Source organism: Nerophis lumbriciformis, linkage group LG10 (genome assembly GCF_033978685.3).
Source record: "Nerophis lumbriciformis linkage group LG10, RoL_Nlum_v2.1, whole genome shotgun sequence".
NCBI lineage: Eukaryota > Metazoa > Chordata > Actinopteri > Syngnathiformes > Syngnathidae > Nerophis > Nerophis lumbriciformis.
Genome location: NC_084557.2, coordinates 24,285,174 through 24,306,540, shown reverse-complemented (window position 1 = coordinate 24,306,540; position 21,367 = coordinate 24,285,174). Strand labels below are relative to the sequence as shown.

Genomic DNA, 21,367 nt, shown 5'->3' with positions numbered 1-21,367 from the left:
TAAAATTGGACAACCTCTTATGAACATGGTTTTGATGCTCTAGTGTGGACTGTATCCACTCTCTACTCACCCTGACTTTCCCTGTTAAAGTTGGTTGCACTTGGCCCCATGTGTGTAATCTCGTAACACCAAGCTTTTGGGAGAGAAAATAGCCTGCGTTAATCCGTGTGGTTCAGTACTTTGGGCCAGAATGAAGAAAAAATGTACTTGTTGCACATTTCTCTTAAAGGGGAACTGCACTTTTTATGTAATTTTGCCTATCGTTAACAATCATTATGGGAGACATGATACTTGCCAACCTTGAGACCTCCGATTTCGGGAGGTGGGGGGAGGGGGGTGGGTGGTCGTGGTCGGGGGTGGGGCGGGGGCGTGGGCGTGTTTGGGGCGGGGGCGTGGTTAGGGGCGTGGTTAAGAGGGGAGGAGTATATTTACAGCTAGAATTCACCAAGTCAAGTATTTCATATATATATATATATATATATATATATATATATATATATATATATATATATATATATATATATATATATATATATATATATATTTATATAAGAAATACTTGACTTTCAGTGAATTCTAGCTATATATATATCCATCCATCCATCCATCTTCTTCCGCTTATCCGAGGTCGGGTCGCGGGGGCAGCAGCCTAAGCAGGGAAGCCCAGACTTCCCTCTCCCCAGCCACTTCGTCCAGCTCTTCCTGTGGGACCCCGAGGCGTTCCCAGGCCAGCCGGGAGACATAGTCTTCCCAACGTGTCCTGGGTCTTCCCCGCGGCCTCCTACTGGTCGGACGTGCTCTAAACACCTCCCTAGGGAGGCGTTCGGGTGGCATCCTGACCAGATGCCCGAACCACCTCATCTGGCTCCTCTCGATGTGGAGGAGCAGCGGCTTTACTTTGAGCTCCCCCCGGATGACAGATCTTCTCACCCTATCTCTAAGGGAGAGCCCCGCCACCCGGCGGAGGAAACTCATTTCGGCCGCTTGTACCCGTGATCTTGTCCTTTCGGTCATAACTATATATATATATATATATATATATTTATTTTATTATATATATATGTATGTATAAATCAAATAAATATTTGAATTTCAGTGTTCATTTATTTACACATATACACACACATAACACTCATCTACTCATTGTTGAGTTAAGGGTTGAATTGTCCATCCTTGTTCTATTCTCTGTCACTATTTTTCTAACCATGCTGAACACCCTCTCTGATGATGCATTGCTGTGTGGCACGCACAAAAGTGCTTTCATCAAATGCACTAGAGTCTGGAATCTTCCATCTCTCCCTAGGATGGCCCAAAACCGGTCAATCTTTGCTTCCTGAGGAAGATCTTCAGTGCCAAGCACTTGGTAGTCCACTACTTCTTCCCGGAGGCTATCCAGGTCCAATCGCAGCTGCGGCTTGGAACTTACAAGCTGTTATGAGAGTAGCTTATGTGTGTGTGTGGCCCTTTAATAGGTGAGCATGTGAGGTGAGTGACGTCAGTGAGTGTGTGGGCGAGAGAAGAGAGGGAGCGGTAGCGTGAGTGCGGGCGGGGACTAGTTTGTTTTGTGTTGGATTGGCTGTGTGCAAGCAATCAATAAAGCAAGATTTGCAACTAATCGCCGGACTCAGGCAGGAAAGGTGCAACAAAGCGTATTTCTTCATCTTACTCGTCGTCGGCGTCGCCACAGCTGTATCTTCCTCGTTCTTCTGCTTGGTCTTCTTGTTGTGTGCGCAGTTGTGCACTGCACTCTCTAAAAGCCGTAAATGTTATTGATGTTATAGATGGCAGTATTGTCCTGTTTAAGAGTGTCACAACATTGCTGTTTACGGCAGACGAACTGCTTTACGGTAGACAAAAAAACGTGACTGCTGCTGTTGTGTGTTGTTACCGTGCTGGGAGGACGTTAATGAAACTGCCTAACAATAAACCCACATAAGAAACCAAGAACTCGCCCTCGATCATTCTACAGTTATAATGTGATTGGGCAGGCACACTGTTTATATTGTGGGAAAGCGGACTCATGTCCGCATGGAGCTGGAGGGGGCGTGGCCTCCAGCTCCGCCTGAATTTCGGGAGATTTTCGGGAGAAAATTTGTCCTGGGAGGTTTTCGGGAGAGGCGCTGAATTTCGGGAGTCTCACGGAAAATCCGGGAGGGTTGGCAAGTATGATGAGATGGATGTATTTTTTTTGACGATGCATTCTAACTTATAAATAAACGTAAATAAAACTAAGTCAGCCCATAACGCAGTGGTTCTTAACCTTGTTGGAGGTACCGAACCCCACCAGTTTCATATGCGCATTCACCGAACCCTTCTTTAGTGAAAAATAAAATGTTTTTTTTTTTAAATTCAAGACAAAGTTATATGTTTTTTTACTGGTGCACAAAATGAACCGTGCATGAACATCACCTTGTTCAAAGAACAAAACCAACACAGTGCATGAACTCACAACAAATTACACACCTGCAAATCAGTGTGACTTCTGCTGTTGCCGTATCCGTAATACGCAGATAGGGAGAAGTTTTTATTTACACGATGAGTCGGGTGTGTCTTGATCTCCGCGGCGGAGGCTCCGCCGAACCCCTGAGGCCGACTCACCGAACCCCTAGGGTTCGATCGAACCCAGGTTAAGAACCACTGACCTAATGGAACACAGAAGTCATTCAGTGTCATTCAAAATATCCACTTGTCCCCCTCCAGACCTGCAGGGGGCAGAGCAACACAACAGCCACATTACAATTCAAACAATACATTCAAACTTCCTGTCAGGTGGCAGGGATGGCCAGTTGGCCTACAGACCAGCATGTGGTCTTGGAGAACAAAGCAAGAACAGCCTGTTGGTAAAAGAAACACAAGCTTAAACAAAGCAAGCAACTAGAAGAAGAAAAAACCCAAAGAGACTCCTCAGTTCCTGGTCACACGCAACTGGTAGGAAATGAACTTGGATGCTATAGCTCTAAATTTGGTTAATGCTTTCTTTGAAATGTTTGGTTTGAGATACAAGCTGTGTTCTTTGTGCTTATCTGAACTTTGAGTGGCTCTATAAATTTGAAATATTAACAAAGGCAAAGTGGATGCTTATGTTTGCTTATTTACTTTTTACTTGGGTATTTAAGCTGTATTTTTACTGGTACATGTATGTGATTAATGAACTTAGTTATTAAACTTAAAGCAATGTTGTGATGACTTGTTTATTAGTTTAAACTCAAAATAATGCAACGTTTTACTTTGTTTAAGGTTATCAACCTATAATCACCCTCCAATTAACCCTACAATAAAAAGGAAAAGAAAACGAGAAGATTTGCTCTTGCGTTCTAAGGACCAAGGCCCTTTTTCAAGTTGGGGCAAAGAACTGGGGAAATTAAACACAACTTGACAGTTGATAACCAAACTACTTGAGAATTGATAAAACAACTTGACAATAACCATTGAAAAAGAGCCAACAATACTCCATTTACAAATCTCACGGCACAATATTATCACGGTATTAAGGCCATGTTATATTATTATTATTATTTTATTTTTATTTTTTTTGAAGTATTTATTTCAAACCTGCACAATATAACAACACACATCTTTTTTTTTTTTTTTTTTTTACATTTTGGCAGAGACATTTATGCAAGGCTTGAAAAGGGGTTGGATGAAGCAATTGCTTATAATATAATATTATATTATATATATGCGTATATATATATATATATACACATATATATATATATATATATATGTATATATATATGTGTATGTATATATATGTGTATGTATATATATATATATATATATATATATATATATATATATATATATATATATATATATGTGTATATATGTGTATATATATATGTATATATATATGTATGTATGTATATGTATGTATATATGTATGTATGTATATATATATATATATATATATATATATATATATATATATATATATATACAGGGGCGGATTAAGAAATGTTGGCCCCCTGGGCCTGACATGGTCTTGGCCCCTCAACCCCGCGCGTGCACGCGCACACACACGCACGCACTATGCAAGAAATACTGTATACTGTGAACAGACATGCACACTGTACTGTACAGAAGAGTGCACATACTGCACACACACTATTAGGTATACCACACAGACAAGCACAGGTTTCACACAGACACAGGTAGGGGGAGGGGATAAATGGCCTAAAAATAAAATTTTTGGAAAATGATTACGCCCACTTCAGTGATGGTGCATTGGGTCATTTGAGAGATATTATGTATTGGAAGTTGTACCTATCATGAAATAAACCCCCACCCCACCCAAAAAACTAAATTGGACATGATTTTTGCCCCCTTTTCCTCCCTTCTATCATTAAAAATAAAATAATATCTTAGGAAAACACTTTGGCATAACGGCAGCTGTGCAGCAAATTGAGGCTCAAAGTCTGTATCTATTTTGTGGGAAAGCTTGAGGAGGAGAAGGAGAAAAGTAAAATGATAACACATGCATCGGAGAGCACCACAAAGAAAGGTGTAGGCCAGTTCATGGTACAAGGGCTGCATGCAGGTCAAGATAGCCCATTTCCTCTGCCTGTCTTACCCATTCACCGAGAGACCACTGAGGACATAGAAATGCAAGTGGATATGGGGTTCGAAATACTGGCGTCGGTCAGAGGAGTCAATGTGGAGGATGTTTATAAACTTGTAGATGCACATATGACTGACAGCACAGAGCACAACAAAGGCTTTTCAAAGCTGTTGGCAGAGATGAACAACTTGGAAAAACCAGCAGGGCAGATCTTTTGTGGCACCCACACTACACTGGGCTTCAGCAGTGCCATGAATAAAGTGATGCGGTTGGCGGAGGCCGATATGAAGATGGAGCAAGTGCTACAGAGTTTCATGGTGGATCTAGATGTAGACAGCAAGAATGCTATAGTGGCTGGACAGGCACTGGACATGTCCTGAACTCAGTGTCAGATGTGGCTGCCGAATACTTGGATGAAGTGAAGCAGCTGACAGATCTCATGCTGCCCCATCTGAAGACTGTCCTGGCCAGGCAGAGGATGGACTATGGGATGGATGAGGAGACCTTCCCAATGGACCCTGTCAGTGAACAGGCTAGTAACATTGATGGCACCCCTGTGCACAACATTGGGATGGAGAGACAATGTGGCAAGGTGGACTACAGACTGAAGAAGTTGGGCACACTGAACGCAGTCAATAGGTCAATAATTTCACAGAAGAGCCAGGAGCTTCAGAGGTTTCAAGGCAGCAGCACAAGCAAAAAGAGAGGTTGAACTCAACTGGAGTAAACTCATGAAGGCAAAATTCGAGAGTTGGGCTGACGAGAAACAAGAGATGGCTCAAAGACAGGAGAAGAAGAGACTAGACATGCTGGACACACTGAAATCTTTTGGTGGCCCCTTCACGATAGTGGGGAAGTTGAAAAGTTCCTTGTCGATGAAAGTCTGAACAAGAATGCAAAGCTGCAGAGAATGAAGCTTGAGGTTCAGTTTGCCAGAGAAAGCACCAAGCTTCTGCCTAAAGTCAATCCTATCTTCAGAATCCAGGTGACAGACAGTTCCCAGAAATGGCGAAAGTGCAATTCTCCCAGTCATAATGGATGCTTAGAATTTTATGGTGGTGGTAAGTATTCATGAAAACAGGTAGCCTAACATTAGTGAATGGGTGAATTCTGGAAATAACAACCTAAAAATCTTACACAGTGCACCTTTAAGCAAGGGGTTTCTTTCGTGCTTTCAATTTCGCAAAATCATCCACCACATCATTGAAGTCCAACTCTCTTGTCAGCTCACTCTCAATTGCCATTAGAGATAACGCATTTAATCTTTTCTGAGTCATTCTTGTGCGCAGCTCATTTTTGACTCTTGACAAAAGAGAGAATGAGCGTTCTCCCTCACAGTTACTGACCGGTAGAGTGAGAAAAATCTGTAGCGCAATGTATGTATTAGGAAACGTAGGCTGTAGTCCAAAATGTATTATTGTTTTGAGCAGTCCTGAAGGGGTCCTCTCCTCATCAGTGTTGTTGAGCTGTATAAAAGATTTGAACTGTATAAGCTCCTGTCCAAGACTTTCATTGAGGTCAGATGAGTATGATTCAGTGAGAATCTTGGCCTTGTGAAGGACTGAAGCATTGGACTCTGTATCCAAAGAGAAAAGGACACTGAACAAATTGTTCAGATGTTTGTAGGCCTCCAGACGGTGATTAAGGCTTGAACTCAGTTGATCAATAGAGGCAATAAATGTCTCTATTTGAAACAGTTGCCTTCCCTCAAGCACAACATCTGGGGATGCTGATTCATCAGCAAACTTTTTACGTTTCTTCGTCCGTTCAGCCCTGTAAGATGGGGTGCCACCCAACATGTTTAAGGCTTTCTGCTCAAAATGATCAAATAGATCTCTTTGGGAGAGAACAAAGGTGCGCAGAGATTCCAGCAATCTAACTGCTGTACCAAGGTCCATGTCTGCTTTTTGAAGTTGCAGACTTGTGGCCTGAAATCTGGACAGAACAGTGTCCCAAAAGCCTGCCATGAAGGCCATCTCAAGTGAATCCAGCTTCCGCACTAGACTGTCAGCTTCAGTTTGTGTGTCTCGTTTCTCTGTGTCATCAGTGGAAATACCCTGTAGTGCTGCTCTTATTTTACTGTAGTTCTGCCACAGTGCTTTGGTAGATTCTGCACGGCAACTCCAACGCGTGTTGGATAAAGCTTTAAGTGTGAGATCTATGTTGGAATTGCCAAATACCCTGTCCCATCGGTGTGTGGATGCAGTTGTGAAGTTGTAAATAGACTGAATCAAGTCAAAATACTTAGAGACTTCATTTCCACATCTGTCAATGCTGTTGACTCCCACCAAATTCAAAGAGTGAGCTGCACATGGAATATAGTGTATTAATGGGTTGCTTTTCTTTAAGTGAGCCTGCAACCCATTATACCTCCCTGACATGTTGCTGGCATTATCATAAGCCTGCCCCCTGCAATTTGACAGCTCTAACCCTAGATTTTCCAACACAGACATGACACAGTTAGCCAAACTTTCACCTGTATGGCTAGTAATGGGCTCAAAACAGACAAAGCGTTCAACAACACTGCCCTCTTTGCTAACAAAACGGAATATGAATGTCAATTGGTCCACATGAGATAAATCTGGGGTTGAATCCACAATGATAGAGTAGTATTTGCTTGCTTGCAGTTCATCTGCTATAGCCTGTTTGGTTTTTGCACCCATCAATTCAATGAATTCCTCACAAATGGTGGAGGACAGATATGAGGTATTACCTCGACCCATCTGCCCAAACTTTCTGATGTGATCCTTTAGAAAGGGATCAAATTCAGCCAGGACCTCCAGAATACCAAGGTAGTTCCCATTGAGAGGAGACCCTAACGATTCATTTTTACCCCTAAATGCAAGGCCCCTTTCTGCAAGGAATTTAATGACTGCAACAACTCTTTGTAACACCTGCCTCCAATAGCTGCTCTCTGCCTGAAACTGTTTGAACAGGTCTGCATCAACTGTGGCACCTGTGGCGCGGTTCAAGACTGCTTGCATGCATGCTCAGCACTTCGCTCATGTTCACCAAATCTTTCTGAGTGTTTCCAATCACAATAGCCTGTCACAAAAGAATGCGTTTTTGGGGAAAACAGTTTGCATGCAAAGCAGTAAACATTACCAGTAGAGGGAGAGTACATCATCCACTCTCTTTGTACTCGTTGTCCATTGGGCAGGTGTGAAGTAAAATGTTCATTGTTTAGGCATCGGGTTTTGCCTCCTAGCCCACTGTTCCTCACAGAAGCTGGATAATGGCTGTGACGGTTGTGAAATGATTTTACACCTCTTTGAATAAGAACTTCCTTCATTGACTCAGTGAGGGTATCAGCCCATTTAGCGGGATCACTAGGTAGAGTTGTCACTGTAGATGGTGTTGAAGAAAGATTCAACTCGTTTTCTATGCTGTCCAGAGGTGCAGTGACCTCACATTCATCCGAGCAACTGGCTACTGCTGAGTTGGTTGAATCATTAGCATCCGAAGCATTTGGTTCAGTGCGTACACTTGTAGTGGTCTCAGGATCTTGGGAGCTACATGCTAGCTCAGGTGCATTGCTAACCTTAGCTGAATTTGCAGTAGCATTTATAGAATTGCTTTCAGCAGATGTCTTTGTACTGAAGAAGCTGGAGATATTTGGAACACTCTCAAGTAAAACTGATTCCTTTTTTTTCTTTTCTTGCTGAATTTTTTTTCTAGCTCCTCCACTTAGACGTTTATGATCCATATTTCCCTTCTTTCTGTGCACATTGGCTCTTTGCCTATCACAACAGCTTAACCAACTATGTGTGTGTGTGTGTGTGTGTGTGTGTGTGTGTGTGTGTGTGTGTGTGTGTGTGTGTGTGTGTGTGTGTGTGTGTGTGTGTGTGTGTGTGTGTGTGTGTGTGTGTGAGTGATGCAATTTTCAAAACTAGCAATCTAGCATTAACAGTCAAAAGCAGAAATCAGCTGATTTCTATAAGAACTGATAACAGATTTCCAATCAATGCTAAACTCAGACAGCGAAAGTCACTAGATGACGTTTTGAGTCGCCAGTCATGTATGGCCAAAAGTCTCTAAATCGAATGCCAACGTTGCTTAATCACCAACACACTGGGACTCACTGAAGGACTGACAGTGAATAAAAAAAGATGATTAAGATAATTGTGTACTTTTCTCTTCTGATATTTTCACTAAGGACCCCAAGCTATCTGCATGCAGCAACAATGTCTGACAGACAGGAGAGCGGAGTGGTCAGTGATGAATGGCAAGGGAACAGACTGATTTGTACTGAGGAGAAAGAGAGAGCCAATTACAGTGAAATAAATTCCAAAAGAGCCAAGTGACTAGCTGAAGGCAGGGACAAATGCCTTGGAGTGACCAACAAGAGTGCAAAGTACCAAATGGCAAAATGTGGGAAGACCAACAGGCAGATCTGCTTTTACCACTTATCTTCACAACCAAAAAGTCACTAAATGATGTTTTCAGTCGCTAGCCAGGTATGGCCAAAAGACGCGAAATCTAGCGGTAAAGTCGCTCAATCACACTGACAGTGAAACAAATAATTTTAAAAAAGATAGTAATCGTACAATGTCTTGTACTTTTGTCTTCTTTCTTAATATTTCTCAAAGGACACCAAAATGTCGCTATCTGCAGGCAGCTTGCTAGCTATGATGGCAGCAACAATGTACCTTAGAGTGACTGACCAACAAGAGTTCAAAGTACCTAATGGCAAAATGTGGAGAGACAGACACAATAAATTGCATTAAGATGAAGAGAACTGTTGCTATTATTAATTTTAACAACAACCAGAAAGTCGCTAAATGTCACCAGCCAGGTATGGCCAAAAGTCGCTTAATTGGCCACACACAGTAACAGAGAAACAAACAAACAAACAAAAAGATCATAAAGATAATAGTTGTACAACTTTGTGTACTTTTGTCTACTTTCTAAATATTTTCACAAAGGACACCAAAATGTTGCTATCTGCAGGCAGCTTGCTGGCTATGATGGCAGCAACGATGTCTGCCAGACAGGAGAGAGTGGTCAGTGACGATCGAATCGAGAAAATGACAAAATGGGTCAAAGACCAAAAAGTTATTAACTGACAGCAGTGACAAATGTCAGACTGTAAACTTTTTTGAAAGAAAAGGACAAAATGGGAAGATGCTGATAATAACAGCAAAATGGAAAATATAAGAATTTCCAAGTAATGCTCAACTCAAGTGTGTATGTGTCGTGTGTGTGTGCGCGTTAAACTTCTTGTGGAATGATTTCAAATTATCTCTGAGTCTGAACTGAGGGAAAGGAAACCAAATTTTGAGCAGTCACTCATGAGTTCAAAGTACCAAATGAGGAGATTCTAAAAGAACAGACCGGTTTATGAAAGACTCGATGGGGGAGGGGCACAGCTAAGAATACTTGAGTGAGATTCTGTGATCCAAATTCGAGATAGAGCTTTTTGATAATGATAATTTGTCAGAGTAAGATTGTGTAATCAAAATTTGAGAATGAGCTTTGCCAATCAATCAAGAATATTTGCATTAAGTTCTGTGATCAAAATTCAGAAACAACCTTTAATAATTGATAAAGAATATGTGAGTGAGGTTGTGTGATCCAATTTGAGAATTAGCTTTGATAATAATGATTGAGAGCCTCTGGCCCTCTGTGGATCGTGGCCGCGGGGCCAAGTTGGCCTGGCCCCTTGGGGCCTCTGACCCTCTATGGATCGGGGTCAAGTTGGCATGACCCCTCGGGGCCTCTGGCCCTCTATGGATTGTGGCCGCGGGGCCAAGTTGGCCTGACCCCTTGGGGCCTCAGGCCCTCTGTAGGTCGCGGCCGCGGGGCCAAGTTGACCTGGCCCGTTGGGGCCTCTTACCCTCTATGGATCGTGGCCGCGGGGCCAAGTTGACCTGGCCCCTTGGGGCCTCTGGCCTTCTGTGGGTCGCAGCCGCGGGGCCAAGTTGGCCTGGCCCTTTGGGGCCTATGACCCTCTGTGGGTCGTGGCCGCGGGGCCAAGTTGACCTGGCCCCTTGGGGCCTCTGACCGTCTATGGATCATGGCCGCGGGGCCAAGTTGGCCTGGCCCCTTGGGGCCTAAGATTATTATTTTTGCAAAAGTAGTTTTGCATGCGTCGCGGCCGCGGGGCCAAGTTGGCCTGGCCCCTTGGGGCTTCTGGCCCCCTGGGCCTGGGCCCAGTAGGCCCGTTCATTAATCCACCTATGTAGATATATATATATATAATATTAATGTGAAAGTTTGACTCCTACCTTGTTTACTTACATGACAACCTTCTTAAAGTTTTGTAATCGATCAGAAATATCAAGCAGCTAAAATGTGCCAAACATGGGTCAGTGTGGATAGTGTTTTGCATTTTTCCCATAATGCATTGTAGTGGATTTAAATGGGTGAAATGTCGAACGAAGTTTGGTGCTTTTTATAATATCCACAAAGTTAAGCGAACAGGTTGTGTTATGTGTGACCATGTGTGGTAACGTTCTGTGATGGTTGCAGTTTATTTGCGCCATAAGTGGGAAAAGGTTGTTTGGATTGGGTCATACAGGTAAATGCTGTGATGGTTATATACTTCGAAGTAAAATTATTTGTCATTGGCCTGATTTACTCATGTTATCTACAAAATGGCGGCACATTTGTAACAAATGGACTGACAGATATATCAAATTTAAGTTGGCGGTACTCCACAAGCCAATTTCTTTGTTGTACTTGAAAGTGCCATGTAGGCCGTAGTTTAGACACACCTGTTTTTAGGCTGTGAAGTGTTTGACTTAATTAAAATTCACTCCATTGCCCTGATTGTGTAATTAATTCAAATGTAGCCTACTTGTGTCCTTCATAAAATATTTATCTTCTACATACATTTGTCAATGTTGTCTTTTTATAGTATACTTAACTTAAACTTCTACTTATCCATTGGAATTAATCTCGTCTATTGACTGTTTTTATTTTATTTTCTAAAGCACTTTGTTACGGAATTGGGAAAATAAGAGTTTAATAGGCAACCTTTCCCAATCTGTACCTCATTTAGTCCAGATCCATTAAGATTGTAGTTGTTGATGCTTTAAGCGTCTCTCACTCAAATAGTTTTTGGTCCGAGCCTCTGAAATCCCAAATCAATATCCGTCCCTCACTTGTATGACGCACACACACAAACACACACACAATCGCACACAATCACAACTCTTTCAATCTCCCTTTAATTGTGTTGCTCTAGCATCTCTAGATGCTCGTTGTTTCATCAGCTTTGATAATGAACACCAAAGGAAGTAGATACAACTGAAAACTTTGAATTAAAGTGATCATAATTGTTTTATGTGATTCATGTATGAATGGTGAAAGTCATGCTTCATGTCTCAGCAGGGCCGTTGCTAGGAATTCACGGCCCCCTGAAAGAGTATCGGTGTAGGCCCCTCTACCCCGTTCATTGCCGCCTTCAATGTTCTTGTTTTTTAGTGTTCTTGACGGTGCTTGGTGTAATACACCCACTTTGTTTCCTTTTTAATGATTAACCACTTCACAAGTCCCGAGTATTATTATGTAAATTATGTATGTTTGTATTAAGGCTATTCAAATTTCCCACAATTAACACATTTTATGAGACCAAGCAACCCTGAGAGGTACAAGCGGTAAAACATGAATGGATGGACTGATGCTCATAATTATTTATTAATTGTGAATTATTAATTATGAAAAAAAAAATTCCCAAGATGGCACTGCTGTAGTGGCTGCTGGTGGCAGGAGCTCTGTGCTCTTGTGTCATCCTTTTGTGTTCCTGATGTTTCTGTCTTGTTGCATTTTTTTGCCTTTTGGTTCGGGACCCTTTGGGACTGTGCGACAAGGGGTGGCACTTTCGTGACTTCTGCAGTGCTTTTTTGTGAACTTCTGGATCTGCCTCCCGGGAGCCTTTGGCCATGGAGACCAGCTGCTGGGTCTCTGCCACACCAGAGTCCGTTTGGAGAGACTGGAGGAGATGCGGATGAAGAGACAGGACTGCGGAGCTGGCGATGAGCGCCGGGACGGACAAGCTTCACAGTGTCTTGGCTGATATGAGCAGGTATCGGACACCTCGGTATCCTCGCTCATCCATGCAGACTGGACACTGGCCGAGAGTTAGTGGGCGACCGAGGGTGGAATCGGCTCTCTTGGTTGCTTTGTTGGGTCTGCTTTCTCACCTTTTTCGTAAGGGGCGCCGGAAGTTGGCAGACCCGTCAGCGATCCTGTTCTGTCTCCCTGTAATGATTGTCTGATCTTGAATGGGATTGTGCTGACTATACTAATTACCCCTTGGGAATTAATAAAGTAATTCTGTATCTAAATCTGATTCTGATTATTAATAATTATTCAGTAATTATTCATTAATTGAATGCATCATAATATACTTGAATGCTGCAACTGAATGGGTGCATACTGGAGCACTGTCCGACAGTGATGTGTGTGTAACACACAGTCACACCGTTGCTCAACAATGAACTGGCAAGTTGGTTTTTTTTTTATGAACTGGTGACTTGTCCAGAGTGTAGCACATGTCAGCTAGCGCAGGCTCCAGAGTTCAGCCTGCTCACCTTCAAATGTAAGGTTACAGAAATTTAATAAATGAACAGGTAGGCTAATTGTTTCAGCCACCCTCAATAGCTTTACTCTCTCACCATTTAAAGAAAATAATTTTTGAAATTCCTGGGCCCTGCTCTGCTGCTCCGACTGTGGCCTTCTTCCCATCTGTTTTCTGGTTTGCGGACTTGTGCTTTTTGGGGCATCCTAAACCTGCTAGAGTTCGTTCATGCTCACTTAATTCCGATGAGGAAGAACCATGAGAAGGAACGAACCACAGTGTGGACCAATGTTCCTCCTAATTTTTCATGTGTCCGAACAAATACACACACTCCCTGAGCCTTCCTAGACCACATGTTGGCAACATCAGACGTGTACATTGTCACTAGAGATGTCCAATGATATCGGACTGACAATATTATCGGCCGATAAATGCTTTAAAATGTAATATCGGAAATTATCGGTATCTGTTTCAAAAAGTAAAATGTATGACTTTTTAAAACGCCGCTGTACGGACTGGTACACGGACGTAGGGAGAAGTACAGAGCAGTTGCGTCTCCCAGTCATACTTTCCAACCCTCCCGATTTTCCCGGGAGACTCCCGAATTTCAGTGCCCCTCCCGAAAATCTCCCGGGGCAACCATTCTCCCGAATTTCTCCCGATTTCCACCCAGACAACAATATTGGGGGCGTGCCTTAAAGGCACTGCCTTTGCATGCCGGCCCAATCACATAATATCTACGGCTTTTCACACACACAAGTGAATGCAAATTATACTTGGTCAACAGCCATACAGGTCACACTGAGGGTGGCCGTATAAACAACTTTAACACTGTTACAAATATGCTCCACACTGTGAACCCACACCAAACAAGAATGACAAACACATTTCGGGAGAACATCCACACCGTAACACAACATAACAAATACCCAGAACCCCTTGCAGCACTAACTCTTCCGGGACGCTACAATATACCCCCAACCCCACACCCCCCAACCCCGCCCACCTCAAACTCTTCATGCTCTCTCAGGGAGAGCATGTCCCAAATTCCAAGCTGCTGTTTTGAGGCATGTTAAAAAAAAAATGCACTTTGTGACTTCATTAATAAATATGGCAGTGCCATGTTGGCATTTTTTTCCATAACTTGTGTTGATTTATTTTGGAAAACCTTGTTACATTGTTTAATGCATCCAGCGGGGCATCACAACAAAATTAGGCATAATAATGTGTTAATTCCACGACTGTATATATCGGTATCGGTTGATATCGGTATCGGTAATTAAGAGTTGGACAATATCGGGATATTGGCAAAAAAGCCATTATCGGACATCTCTAATTGTCACCACACTGACATCACACACACACACCTGTACCAAACCTGACATTGGTTAAATGTTTCATTATAATATTTAAATAACAGCAGTCATTCACATTATAATATTTTCTAATAAGTGATTTTGCCAACCGACAATGAAAATAAAAAATCTTGTTTTTCATGAGCTGTATGTTGAATGTCTGGGTGGGGGTCCTGCTTTGGAAGAATTTGAAACATATAACCCTTTCAGAGGTCACATTTAGTTCACCATGTAACATTTACATTTTGCACAATGAGATGTGTGCTCGAGCAGTGGTCCCCAACCTTTTTATAACTGTGGACCGGTCAACGGTTGACAATTTTACCACGGACTGGGGAGGAGGGAGGGATGCAGATACAACATTAAAAACGAATATAAAGTGCTAAATCGATGGGAGCCCTGAGCTTGTTTCTCTGCAACGAGACGGTTCCAACTGGGGGTAATGGGAGACAATGACACCCGAAGTGTGTTGCTTATGTCCAGTCTGCTCCGTTGTTTTGTTTTGGTGGCTCTCACTGCAGAAAATCTCGCTTCACACAGGGTTTTCAGTGCTGTGGTGGTGATGTCGGGGTATTCTGCCATGACTTGAATCCAGAACACCGGCAGAGTTGTTGTCTCAAACACACTTTTAAGGCTGCTGTCATTTGGGATCTGCAGCAGTTGATCATCTTCTTGAACAGACGTGCTGGATTCACCTGCTTTGTTGACAAATCGGTCGCGGACCCATTCCTTGGCAGTTCATGGGTCCTTTTGAAGTTGGGAAGTAGCGCTCAAACTCTTTTTAAAGCACAGACAGGTGGTTGTGCACCAGCTTGGTGAATGAAGGCGAAGGCTCAGTCTCAAACAAAATCCCCGTTATTGTTTAAGAGCCGGTCGCCGCATATTATGCAGAGCGGGCTTGGTGCGTGGAAATCACCTGTTGCGATAAATCCATATTTCAAGTAGGACTCCTGGTATTGTCTGTTAAAAGCGTTCCTTTTGTTGGATGGCGTAGGCTGTTCTTCTCTCTCTTCACTGCGCCCTTTCCCCTTCACAAAGAAACATTCCAAAGACGTCTGTTTTTTACTCATTTTGCTAGTTGGGTTAAATTTTGGCGCTCAAGTGACCAAGATATAACCAAGAGAATCCGGTCATTTTTTCAAAATAAAAGACTTTTCAAAATTTAAGATCGTTCGGGCTCAGATAATAAATAAAACGGGGACCACTGTGCTGGAGCACAAGCATGGGATAAGTTGGACAACTTTTTGTCTGTAGAATACATTATTGCATGTTTTTATAGACTTTATGTAATCTAGGAACAGCATTTCATGATTTATATTCATACATTAAGATTCCTTTTGACATGACACGCCACTAGAATAAGCCCAAATGTAATTGGAGCGTGTGGGTGCACAGTGCTTGTTAATTTAGCCAAGATAAGAGTTAGCATGCAGCATTTAACTCTTTTCACTGACTTGACTGTTAAAGCTAACCTGCAAAATGGCAACACGCACAGATAACACATTGATAATGACATTGATTGGCTACCTGTGAATCGCATCACATTGTCCAGTGTGAATCTGTGGTGCTGGAGTTGTCCGACTCTTTTTGTGGTGCGTCTTATGTTTGTTTTGGTGTGATGACAACAGAAAGGGAACAGTTTGCGAGATAGTAGTTCTGTTGCAGTTACGGCCAACAGTAATTATATTTAGTGAATTACATTTATATAGCGCTTTTCTCTGGTGACTCAAAGCGCTTTACATAGTGAAAGCCATTATCTAAGTTATATTTTTAAACCAGTGTGGGTGGCACTGGGAGCAGGTGGGTGAAGTGTTTTGCCCAAGGACACAACAGCTGTGACTAGGATGGCAGAAGCGGGGATCAAACCTAGAACCCTCAGGTTGCTGGCACGGCCGCTCTGCCAACCGATTATTGATGCCAAAATTATTATTGATGCAGACCACCTCCTCGGCTGACGTGGTCATTGTTTTATCTGTTGTGACCACTTTTTGAAAATGGTACAAAATATTTTTTATGTGTTTATTTTGTTTAGGGTTTAGGTTGGATTTTGTGAGATGCATAGATTTTTCTGTGTGCTGACAAAGCACATTGCACAGGCCCACCTTAGAGGAAAAAATTGGTGTGGAGTCCGTGGACCAAACCATTTTTTAAAGAAAGGGTTGTACGGTATACCGGTATTAGTGTAGTACTGCGATACTAATTAATCATATTCAGTACCTCTAAAAAGTACCGGTCCTCCAACAAACCATTGGTGGATCTACACCTAACATCCACTGTAGTGATACCAAGTACAGGAGTGTATCTAGTCGATACTACTATGATTACATCAATATTTCTTGGCATGACATCTTCGTTGGTTTAAAAAAAATGATATATTATGTTTATAAACTCAGGAAATATGTCCCTGGACACTTGAGGACTTTGAATATGACCAATGTATGATCCTGTATCTACTTGGTATCGGATTGATGCCCAAATCATCCAAAACTAATGTAAAGTCTCCAAACAACAGAAGAATAAGTGATTATTACATTTGAACAGAAGTGTAGATAGAACATGTTAAAAGAAAAAGTAAGCAGATATTAATAGTAAATGAACAAGTAGATTAATAATTAATTGACTATCATTTGACAAAATAGAATGGAAAAATGTAAATGTTACTGCATATGTCAGCAGATTAAATTAGGAACCTTTGTTTGTTGACTTACTACTAAAAGACAAGTTGTCTTGTATGTTCACTATTTTATTTAAGGACAATCTTGCAATAAGAAACATATGTTTAATGTACCCTAAGATTTTTTGTTAAAATAAAGCCAGTAATGAAATTTTTTGTGGTCCCCTTTATTTAGAAAAGTATCAAAGTACTGAAAAGTATCGAAAAACATTTTGGTACCGGTACCAAAATATTGGTATCAGGACAACACTAGGGCCTAAAGGGTTATTAAAATTATTAAAATAAAATATTGTGTAACCTGAGGCTTTGTTTTAATTTGGATACATTCGTATGAATATATATCAGTTCATCCATCCATCCATTTTCTACCGCTTATTCCCTTTGGGGTCGCGGGGGGCGCTGGAGCCTATCTCAGCTACAATCGGGCGGAAGGCGGGGTACACCCTGGACAAGTCGCCACCTCATCGCAGGGCCAACACAGATAGACAGACAACATTCACACTCACATCCACACACTAGGGCCAATTTAGTGTTGCCAATCAACTTATCCCCAGGTGCATGTCTTTGGAAGTGGGAGGAAGCCGGAGTACCCGGAGGGAACCCACGCAGTCACGGGGAGGACATGCAAACGCCACACAGAAAGATCCCGAGCCCGGGATTGAACCCAAGACTACTCAGGACCTTCGTATTGTGAGGCAGATGCACTAACCCCTCTGCCACCGTGAAGCCCTATATCAGTTCAGTGTATGCAAAATAATGTTGTCACAGAGGCTACTGGGGTCTATTTGTGAGCTCTAGCGAGCTGCAAGGTCACCCTGCAGAATTGTCATCACCTTTCCCCCCTAAACGACGACACTGGTGCTCAGCTCAAGATAATAACAGCTGAAATCAACATTTAAATTGATAAAAATAACAAAAACATTTTCATTAGTTCCTATTGCCTACATACTTAGTCAAGTATGGACATTAAGTCAATGTTATATAATGTTAATTGGAGACTTTAAATTGTCTACAGCATAGTACGAGCACTTTGAAAATATTGTTACAAATAAAATCTATTATTAATATAATCAAAAGTGTACCGTATTTTCCGGACTATAGGGCGCGCCGGATTATAAGGCACACTGCCGATGAATGGTCTATTTTTTATCTTTTTTCATATATTAGGCGCATTAAAGGAGTCTTTTTTTTTTTTCGAATTGAAAACACTTCCTTGTGGTCTACATAACATGTAATGGTGGTTCTTTGGTCAAAATGTTGCGTAGATTATGTTTTACAGACCATCTTCAAGCCGCTTTCTGACAGTCGCTTCCGGATGCGCCGTTTTGTGGGCGGTCTTATTTACGTGGCTCACCTTCGACAGCGTCTTCTCCCTGTCATCTTTGATGTTTTAGCACTTTCATGGCGAGTTTACTGACAGATATAAGTAAGAACTTTACACTACTTTATATTAGAAATGGCAACAGCGGAGGATGAATGTCCCATAACAAGAAGATAGAGAAAAAGAAGCTTATTGACTACGGTGTCGGCACGGACCTGCGCAATTTTTCAGGATATATGCAGATCCCAGATACAGATCAGCAGGTACCAGAAGGTAAGAAAAGTTGCATTTGCATAATATTGCGAAACAAAACGGCAGACAATGTCTTACCTTATACACACACCATAATAATACCGTATTTTCCGCACTATAAGGCGCACCTAAAAACCTTCAATTTTCTCAAAAGCGGACAGTGCGCCTTATAATCCGGTGCGCCTTATATATGGACCAATATTGAGTCACAACAGGTCTAACCCCAGCCTCTACTGTAGCGTCTATTTTATGCGCCTTATAATGTGGTGCGCCTTATATATGAACAAAGTTTTAGAATAGGCCATTCATTGAAGGTGCGCCTTATAATCCGGTGCGCTTATAGTGCGGAAAATACGGTACCTGTATGTTTAATGCGCCGACAATCTTTCAAGCGGTGCTGCTTCATAGCTTACCAAAGTCGTACTAAAACATTTTGATAGCTTTTTAATCTTCTATATTTTCAATGGAACATTTAAAATGTTGGTGTTGTTTACATGAGACATATTGCCATAATAGTGGAAATATACATTTATCTCTTATGTTTGACTGCCATCTACTGGTCACACTTATCATTACATCATGTACTAAATAAAATAGCTTTGAGGTGGGTAAGCTCAACCAAACTTGTTCTTTATATTAGGCGCACCGGGTTATAAGGTGCACTGTCGAGTTTTGAGGGGAAAAAAAGGATTTGAGGTGCGCCTTATAATCCGGACAATACGGTCAATGGTTATCTATGAGCCGTGTGGTTGGGTCATCTGGAATAGACCCTAATATATGGAATCACCTAGCAAGATCAAATACAGGATATTTATTAACATACAGTATATTCTGTCTTTGCATAGAAATAATGCTCAGGTTGCAGTGGTCTAAAGCTGCATTGCCTCATACACTAAGGTTTTTAATATTTTGCTGTCATCATGTAGTTCAATAAAATGCTGCAATGCAGTTGGACAAGTTGGACAATAGGAACTGTGCTGCTGTACCTAATGAAAAGTTCAATGAGTGTCTGTAGGAACTGCATGTGTCACAGCATCCTTTAATGTCCTGAACTGGCATTTGAGGCAGGAGAAACATCTGACCACGTGTCGCTATTTGATGAATCGGAAGTGAGAGACTGTCTTGTCGCCTTCCTGTTTTTCTCCCCCTCAACTGCTCTTTTGACTTGCACGCTGGCTGGAACCGAACCCAAGATGTCCTTTACCACAGAATGCCGGTTATTAAATGTTACATCAATGTCACGAGTCCCGCACTAAAGGAGTGAAGCTGCCATTGCTGGTCCTCCAGGGACATTGGCATTTCACGGCTACCTCTATGCAGTCTGACGTGACAAGGACATGACACCCTGCAGCCCTCATGACTTGCATTACTGCCATCCCCCGCCTCATTTCATCCTCTCATTAGATAAATTGATATGAGCAACGCTCACAGCTGCAGTGGCTACAATTGTTGGCAAGGTTATAGAGGATTTTCTTCTAGCAATACATTAAAGCCTGTATGCCTGACTATTGTCAAATATACTGTACAGTACTGTTTTATGCCACCATAGGATTTGTTGTTTTAACAATAACTAGAACATGGTTAAATATTGAGGACACCGAGGCTTACTTGTTAGGAAGAGATTAATCGGTCCGTTGATTAGTTACCAGTATTGTTTGGCAAAATACTTCAAAAAAGTAATTGATAATAGTTATTCATTACTTTCCCAAAAAAAGGAATTTAAATGACAAACAAATACTCTAATACATGTAGTCAATTACTAGGGGAAAGTAAGTATTGTTTTACTTATAAAAAAAAAAAGAGTTGTTTTCATGAGAGCAGAGTGTGCGTGTGTGCCTTTAAAAGGCGGTGCCTGTTGCCAAATGACATGTGACGTCAGCGAGAGAACGTATACTCGAATATCATGATAGTCATTTTCTATATCGCACAGAGACAAACGCGCGATATATCGAGTATATTCGATATATCGCCCAGCCCTACACTGACACATTCAGCTTCATGGCAAAAAATACTTTCTGACTAGGCAACACACCGCAGCCTATACACTACTGCCATCTAACATCTTGGAATTGCAAATGCAATCAAAGTACTTGCAAATAACACTGGGAAATGTATTAAGAAAAGAAGGTCTAGAGCTTAGAGTTAAATCTCATGTAAAATATATATATTTTATTGTTTGACAAATTACCACATGAAAATATGTTTCAGGAATTAGTACTGTTTGCATTCAAATGAGAGAGGTACATTTTGATTGTATTATTAAACAATTACATTTATAAACACACACAAAACTACCAAGAATTGGTAGCGTTAAGTACCTGTATCGATTTCCCTAGGTACCAGGAATTGGTTCTGTGCCAATTCAAATGCGAAAGGTACCAATCCCTAGTGATACCTAGGGATGGGTATTGAATTCAGTACTTTAATAAGCCCCGACCTAATTGGCGGGCAAACAGGCATATTATTTTGCCTCTAGGAATGTTGCATGCTTAATAGAAAGCGCTCAAAAGTAAGGCTCCAATTTTCAAAATGAACCAGCTCTGTTAATTTACATTGGGTACGCTACTGATTGACATTAGCAATTTTAACACATTCAAATTATGTAATCAAAACAACTAAGATACATGTTACAATCAAACGGCTGTTTTGTAATAAAGTCTTTGTAGGGCTCAATAAAGTC

General features: G+C 41.6%; 1 protein-coding gene across 1 annotated transcript in view; it reads left to right on the top strand.

Moving 5' to 3' along the window:
- Positions 1-2,805: 2,805 nt before the first annotated feature.
- The window catches only part of ldlrad3 (low density lipoprotein receptor class A domain containing 3), a 181,724-nt gene continuing 163,162 nt past the window's right edge, over positions 2,806-21,367 (top strand). The window contains exon 1 of the mRNA XM_061969978.1: positions 2,806-2,928. The gene's annotated coding sequence lies outside the window, so the exon portion shown is untranslated. The remainder of the gene's footprint in view (positions 2,929-21,367) is intronic.